Consider the following 8,610-nt stretch of genomic DNA (forward strand, 5'->3'; position numbering starts at 1 on the left):
CCAGATACACTAATTATCTCTTCCTTAAACTTTGGGCAAAACAGTTTCAGTTGCATGACAAAGATTCAAAGAGGGTTTTAGAAAGAGTGAGAGAAGAGGCAGTGGAGATACCTAGAGTAGACAGTTTTCTCAATAATCATTTCTCAATCCCTTAGAAAAGAATGGGAGAAGAAATATAGTTAGAAGACATGGTAGTTTCTAGTTAGAGTTTTTTTAATGGAGGGGAGGCAGACCCTTGGGGGTGTTTGTTGGTAGACAAGTAAGGAGGCAGTTCCTTAAACTTCCTTAAACAATGTTTCCAGCTTAGTGCCCACAGTTACCATCCCAGGATGATGTAAATATAGCCTGCCAATTATTCCTGCAGGAGCTAAAGCCTCAGCTACCAAAGACCTAGAAAGGAAAATTATTGTCATCGAAGTCCTTGGATATTGTCAAATTATTCAGTATCAGAAACTGTTATGATTTTATGAATGGATATGACATTAGGGAGGAAGTATTAACACTCATTTTGTCACTGTACCCTAAGGACCATTGACCTTTCCATCTTTCTTGCAGTCAACACCTGTTATATAAGCAGTCTCCCATATCGGTATCCTCTGTGTTTAACAGATAGCAAGCCCTTAATAAAGGTCATTTCATCCCTTGAGTCATTCAAAGACTCATGTTGTAGCTTTGTGAATGGAGAGAAAATATTGACCTTGCAGTCAATATTACCTAACTCTAGAACAGTTTTACCAATTCTTAATGACTTTCTTTAAGATTTAGATTATGAATTCAAAGGATCTTTGCTTCTTCCTTCCAAGTCACTAGAGTCATCTACTCTAAGATAATTTCCTATACAGCATATATATATATATATATGTATATCCCATGTATTCTGATTTATACATGTTGCCTCCCTAACTAAAATATAAGCTCCCTAAAGGCAAGATTGTTTATCTTTTAACCCTGAGAGTTTCACAGGATCTGGCAAACAAGCTAGTATTTTTTGCTTATAATTTGCCTTAGAATAAAACCATTATGAATATTAAGTATTATCCAAAAAATAGATAGATCAATGAATGGATTCCACATCTCTTAGTAGCTATAATAATCAAACATAAATCTAAAAGTCATAAAAGAAAAGAGGTTTGATATATGCTCAAATAATCATGTATTCCCAGTGCCTATAGAATTGTTGTTCGCTCCAAGGCCATTTCATAGACAGCAAACACACACACACACACACACACACACACACACACACACACACACACACAGAGGAAGTTTTTGGAGAATGACAATGAGACAGCAGAATTCTTTGAAAAGAGAGGAGAGGAGAGGAGAGGAGAGGAGAGGAGAGGAGAGGAGAGGAGAGGAGAGGAGAGGAGAGGAGAGGAGAGGAGAGGAGAGGAGAATCAGGAGAATGATTGGGGGAAGAAGGGGAATAAAATACTAAATAAATAAATTTTTTAAAAAGTTTCAGAGGTGTGATTATATGAAAAAATTCTCTAAATCATTTCTAATTAGAGAAACACGAAACAACTATGAGGTATTACCTCACTCATATCAGATTGGCTAAGATGACAAAATGGGGAAACAATCAATGTTGGAGGGGTTGTGGGAGGATTGAGACATTAATGCATTGTTAGTAGAGTTATGACTGATACAACCATTCTGGAGAACAGTATGGAATTATGCCCAAAGTGCAATAATCATACTCTATGATCCAGTAATTCCAATTCTAGGCCTATATCCAGAAGAAACCATAAAAAATGAGAAAAGTCCCTCATGTTCCAAAATATACCTAGCAGCTCTTTTTGTAGTGGCAAAGAATTGAAAATGGAGGGGATGCCCATCAATAGGGGAAAGGCTAAACAAGTTATGGTACATGAAAACTATGGAATATTATTGTTCTATAAGATATCATAAATGGTCAGTCTCTAGAGAAGCTTGGAATGACTTATGGGATCTGATGCTGAGTGAAGGGAGTAGAACCAAGAGAACAATGTAAACATCATCAACAATATTGTGAGATGAACAACCTTGAAGGAAGCAGCTCCTCTCAGCAGTCCAGAGAGCTAGGAAAACTGTATTAGACTGGCTATGGACAATGCTATCCCCATCAAGAGGAAGAACAACAAAACAAAACAAAATAAAAAATACCCTTCAGAATCTGAATGAACACTGCATTCACTTTTTAAAAATTTCTCTTATGTATTTCTTTTCTATCTCATGGTTTGCTTTCTTTTCCCTTAATCCTAATTTCTCATGCCAAAAATGACTAATCTGTAAAATGTTTAACACAAATGTATATGTACAATATTCACATGACTTTTCACTGTTGAGGGTAGGGGGATAGGAAGAAAGGATGGAAGGAAATTAGGTAACTTAAAAATATGCATATGTATGTGGGTGAATGTTGAAAAACTTTCATAATAGGTAAATGGAAAAACAAAATGAAATATCAATTGAAACCTCCTCCAAAAAAAATCCCAGAGATCTGTTTCTGGCACCAGAGAGATAGATTTGGATATATTGTCTGTCACCAATTTGCTCCAAGGAAATCATATACTCCACCATTGCTGGAGTATAGAAGTGCCTTGCTGATGGGAGAGGAAACCAAAGGCCAAGAAAATCCTGCAGCATCAGACATCACCAGAAGTTCTGTTTTCTAACAATCAGACCAAGAGGTGAAAGTGTTCTGGAGAAGGCAAGTGGAAAGGATATCTTTGCACAACACTCCTTTCATTATAATAATCATAATTTTACAAGTCATGTCAAAATGTATATGATGACATGGTCCATTTCAATTATGAAGAACTGACATAATCAAGGAATAATGGAGAGAGTTGGGTTGGAAATTAGAAGACTTTACTAAGTATGAATCCTCACTGTGTAATCTTAGGCAAGTATTTTTACCCTTTGGCTTTCAGTTTCCCTATGTTTAAAAGGAGGGGTTTGTCCTACATGATGGTTAACACAATTTTGACACAATTTTATTTGTCTCTATTAAATGAGCAGCTCCAAACCCTTGGTTAATTTGCACTAGCAAATTCTAAATTAAGCTTACAAAATTTCCACAATTTAGATCTTTCTTCCTTTCATGTAGCACAAATAATTGAGCTGTATCAGAACCACTGATAAACTTTTGAAGATCTAAATTGAAAGCAATAAGGCAAGAATAAGCAAATTTGTACAAATTTTCATTAGTTGCTAGAAAAGGGATAAAAGGCTTTCTCTAAGAGGTGAGAGAGATTACCAGCTCCCAGAACCATAGATCCTCCTGGGGAGAACAGAGAAAGATGCCATTTACCCAAATGAATGTCTGTGTCATTGCTTCAGGGAGTTACAGATCCCTAGGTCTGATTTTCTTGCTGAAGCTACATCATAGGATTAGTCCATTCTCCCCCATCTGTGATCTGGACACCTCTCCCTGCTCCTGGTCATGGCTGTGCTTCACATTGGCCCGAGCATCTGGCATCTCCTCATGACATCTTTCACCAGCTGCTACTGCTGATATGTCTGAGACAACTCTCAGCTTGTAAAACATCCTGCTTCTTGCACCCACCATCACTTCTCCTAAGTCAGAAGCAAGACTTTTGACAATCAGCTTAGTCAGGTCAGAAGAGTAGGCACCTGAGCTCCAAGTCTTTCCAATTCATTCCCCTATGGACTAGAGTACAAATAAACAATTAAATGTATCCATATCTGGTTGAATGGCTAGACGCAAAAAAAGCCCTATTTAAAATTTCAATATCAACAGAAAAGAAGTCAAAAGAAGAGAGACTTAAAAAACTATCCATAGCCCTGTGGAACTCACATTTTTTAAGGATAGTTAGTGGCACAGTAGATAATAAGCTAGACTGGACCTAGAATCAGAAAGATTCATCTTTCTGAGTTCAAATCCGGCCTCAGACTTTAGCTGTATGACCCTGAGCAATCACTTGACCCTGTTTCCCTCAATTTGTTCATCTATAAAATAAGCTAGAGGAGGAAATAGCAAACCACTCCAATATCTTTGCCAAGAAAACCCCAAATGGGATCAGGAAGACATTACTGAACAGTAGCAACAAACAAAATGAACATTTCTATTCTATTTTCAGGCCAATTCAATTGACCTCTACCAGAATTGTATCTCTACCACATCTCTGATATGTATTCTTTTAGCCTTTGCTTAATGACTTCATTTGAAAGGAGATTAATTAGTATTCCTTCTCTCTCTCTCTCTCTCTCTCTCTCTCTCTCTCTCTCTCTCTCTCTCTCTCTCTCTTTCTCTCTCCCCCTCTCTTTCTTCCTCCCACTATCTCTTCCCCCTCCCTCTCTCTTTCTCTCTTACATTGGTTATATATCCAAAAGTACATGCCTCATTCTGATTTATCAGTCCATTAGTTCTCACAGGAAATGGGAGCCTTACTGTGAACTTGTGACTATTGACTAAATTGATCAATATTTCTAAAGTCTTTCAAAGCTGTTTTATATTGCAATATTGTCATTTAATTAAATTGACCTTTTAGTTCTACTCATCTCACTCAATATAGGATCATGGAATTCTTCCTAGTTTTCTCTGAAACTGTCCATTTTGGCATTTCTCATGGCACAGTAATAACCATTGTAGCCATATAACACTTGTTTAATTATTCCCCAATGGATGGGTGTCCTCTTAGTTTTCTGGTTGGGACTATTATATCAAAAACTATTGTAAATATTTTTCTATCTATTGAAGAGATCCCTCCCCCTTAAGGTAGCCCATTGCACTCTGGGATAACTCTTAGACTTAGCATATTTTTTTTTCTCTAAGCTGAAGTTTGCTTTTCTACAACTAGTTACTACTAGTTTTGCCTTCTGGATCCAAGCAAAAAATCCCCCTTTCATGTAACTTTCAAATGCTAGAAGACCCTATCTTATCCACACAAAGTCTTCTCTTCTTCAGACTAACCATCTCCAGGTCCTTCAACTTATCCATATATGAAATTATCTTGCTATTTATTAATCAGCCTTATTGGTACCCTCTGGAAGCTTGGTAACTTTTCAATACTATTCTGAAATTGTGGAATTCTTAAATGAACATAGTTTTAGATGTGATCTGATCAGGACAGAGAAGAGCAGGACTATTACCTATCTATTTTGAGTCCAGATCATTATACTTCTCTTAATGGAACCAAGGTTGCATTTGATTTTTGGTTACTATATCAAATGATTGACTGACAGTTTAAAGTGCAATATAATTCCAAGATAACATGCAGATTTACTTCTATTTAGTTACAACTCCTTCATCTTGTACTTGTCGATTATACTTGTGATTTTTTTGAATTCAGGGACAAGACTTCACATTTATTCCTATTTATTTTAACCTTTTTAAATAGAGTACAATAATCTAAGTTGTTAAGATCTTTTTAGATGCCAACTATCTTCCAATATATATCTTAGCCATCTTTATGCTTTAGGTAATGAAAAAATATGATAAACTTGGTAATGAATGTATGATGAGCAAAATTTGAATGGATGGAAGTGTATGGAGAGAGAAAGACAGAAAAAGAGAAAAAGAAACAGAGAGAGAGATGGAGAGAGAGAAAGGGAGAGAGAAAGAGAGAGCAAAAACAGAGAGAGGAGAGAAAAGGAGAGAGAGAGAGAGACAGAGAGACAGAGAGACAGAGAGACAGAGAGACAGAGAGAGAGACAGAGAGATGAGGAAGAGAGCAAAAAAGAGAGGGAGAAAGGGGGGAGAGAGAGATAGCTTTTCCCTCTAGATAGCCTAAGATGTCCCTTCTAAATCTATTATTCTGTAATTGTGTCAGATATTATATAAAATTATATAGAATTTATAGAAATTATATAGAATATATAGAAAGAGACTTTGGGGGTTAATTAGTTTTAGTTCTTCATTTTATCAATTAGGAAATTGAAGTCCAGTTTAAGTGACTTGCCAGAGGTCACATAGAAATTGAAGGTGAAATGCTGATTCATGTCCTCCAAATCTAGTCAATGCACTTTCAATGATATTGCTGTATATATATATATATATATATATATATATATATATATATATATATATATATATATATGTATGTATGTTTCTATACATATATATATATATTTATGGTGCTTCTGATTCTTATGATGACAGGGGTACTATAAATATAGGCACTGTAAATATTTAAGAATAAAGCATCAATCTTCCTCTCTCCACACCTTTTCCTCCCTTTTCTCTATCCTCTACATTTTTAACAGGAATGTTAAAAATTTTAAGCATAATCAAGGGGCAAATCAATTAGAAGTGAACTATGACTGCACTCCCTATTTCATGAAAGCTCAGTGAATGATGCGCCCCAAACCACCATTCTCCCTGCTTCTGTGTATCTATCTTTCAAATCTCATCAGTCATCATTATGGCAGCACATTTCCTGGCCCAGCTTTGCCTACATCTGTTCCACCCTGTAGAGAAGGACCATCTCCTCCCATGAGTTCATCGATCCGTAGCCTTCATTATGGTGTTCCAGTTATTTGTGGCAAAGCATGCTTAAAATTTCAATTTGACTCTCAGAATGTGCTTACAATGTAATATTTTATAGCTCATAATTTTGCAGCACAAAATTGTGAGGATTCAAGGCATAAATGACTTTAAGACAAAAGGAATATAAGGCTCTTAAAGTTCAAATTTTGCTTGAGTGACAGTTTTCCCTCCTAAGGTTGGTTGAGATTTAAGAAGATAAGATTCAGTTGGTAACCATGACTCTTGGGTATATATTCTGGACTCCTCCAGCAAATAATTTAAAAATACCTTGCTTTTATATAGTTTCCAGTTTTCAAAGCACTTTGCCAGAGATTATCTCATTTGATCTTAACAACCCTATGGGGAAGACAAAACCAATACTATTATTCCAATTTCACAGATAAGGAAACACCTATCCCATCTCCTCTCTTTGGCATGGTTACCTTATGGCATAAAGGCACACCATCAACTATCCCAGGAACCAACATATCTATCCAAGAGACAAAGATAAGAATCCAAACTTAATTCTGTGCCTTCCTTAGTTATTTGATTGATGCAATCTGGTAGGATTGGGTCCCTTCCCCCAAAGAGAAAAGGATACATTCAGTAGAGAGTCCCCAAATGTCAATGTCATTCTATCAACTCCTAACTTTATCCTTTTCTGACCTTTAGAAAATTGGCTATTAGAAGGTGGCTGGGGTCTGTTTTCCTTTGATTGATGTAGCTATAAAAAGATCCAGATCCCCTTGGTTTAACCCTATATAAAAACCTTACAGATTCAGAACTCCTGGGCTACAAAGAATTTGCCAATAAAGTCTGGGTAGGGCTAGTTGCTTCCAACTCTCTCATATCCTCTTTGATCTCTTAGAACCAGAACCAGTATTGAGGTCCAAGATAGCAGCAAGGTGACTAGACAAACTATCCTCAAGGATTAAACTGATTACTACACTGTGAAATTCTCTGCCATTAGATCAATTGAGTGTGAGGTTTTATTCTGTATCTTGAAACCTGATCCTCATCTGACCCATAAAAGGAACTTAATAAATGCTAGTTAAATAACAAGTAGGTCATTTCACCTCTCTTCATCTGTAATGGGGAGTGGAGAGGGAAAGGATAATTGTTGTGAGGACCAAATAAGATTACATATGTTAAGCATTTCACAGACATTAAAATACTAGACAGTCAACATTTCTATAACATTAATTACTTAGCCAGGCACTGTGCTAAATACTATACAATTATTAACTCATTTGATCTTTACAGACTCTGAGATGGTCCTTTTACAGATGAGGAAAATGAGGCAAATAGAGGCTAAGTGACTTACCCAGGGTCACAGAGCTAGTATGTATCTGAGACTGGATTTGAAATTAAATCTTCCCGATTTCTGATCTGGTGCTCTATTCACCTAGATCTCTATCCATGTAGATCACCACATACTCTCCCTTCAACGGTCGCTTAGGACACTGTGGTGTTAGCTAACCTGCCCAGGAGTCCTGAGTCTGTCTCCTGGGTCATTCGTCTCCGCTTTCTGTCGGTTACTATTATTTTTCTTATCCTCATACAAGCTGAACTAGACTGACACTAGACAGTCTGAGTTCCCTCCCAAAGTCTAAGATTCCATGAAATAACTTCTCCAAAATTCAGTTTCCTCATCTCAAAAACAAGGAGAGAATATTTGGACTCTTCATCTGGCAAAGTTGTCACAATATGCAATAAAACAGAAGTAATTCATTGTTCTCGTTATCCTTTGTTGCTGCGTAACTAGGAACCCATATGGGAACACATTCTCAAAATGCTTTGCAATTGGGTTTGATGTTTCAAAGGCGCCCCCTTATTCCATTTTCATGTGTCATGCCCAGGAACACTCTGTGATCATAATTTAGAAAGCAATGTTTTGGTAGATCTTTGGAGAGAGTTTGAATAATAAAGTCATTTATTCATATACATGCCAAACATTCAATAGCTATCATTGCACATCAGACTGCATAAACCTCCTATCTACTAAACTCTTTGGAAAATATCTCTTTAAGCACATCTGGAAATTTTTACTCTGTGTAGTAAAGCCCAAAAGACCTATGAAGGAACATGTACAGCATATTATAGACATCATTTTAATAACTAAATTGTGACACATTTAA

General features: G+C 36.5%; 1 long non-coding RNA gene across 1 annotated transcript in view; it reads right to left on the bottom strand.

The window, feature by feature from the left end:
• The window catches only part of LOC141516205 (uncharacterized), a 28,845-nt gene extending 20,881 nt beyond the window's left edge, over window positions 1–7,964 (bottom strand). The window contains exon 1 of the long non-coding RNA XR_012476628.1: window positions 7,797–7,964. This is a non-coding gene — a long non-coding RNA (uncharacterized LOC141516205). The remainder of the gene's footprint in view (window positions 1–7,796) is intronic.
• Window positions 7,965–8,610: the final 646 nt, after the last annotated feature.

Source organism: Macrotis lagotis, chromosome 3, assembly GCF_037893015.1.
Source record: "Macrotis lagotis isolate mMagLag1 chromosome 3, bilby.v1.9.chrom.fasta, whole genome shotgun sequence".
Taxonomy (NCBI): domain Eukaryota; kingdom Metazoa; phylum Chordata; class Mammalia; order Peramelemorphia; family Peramelidae; genus Macrotis; species Macrotis lagotis.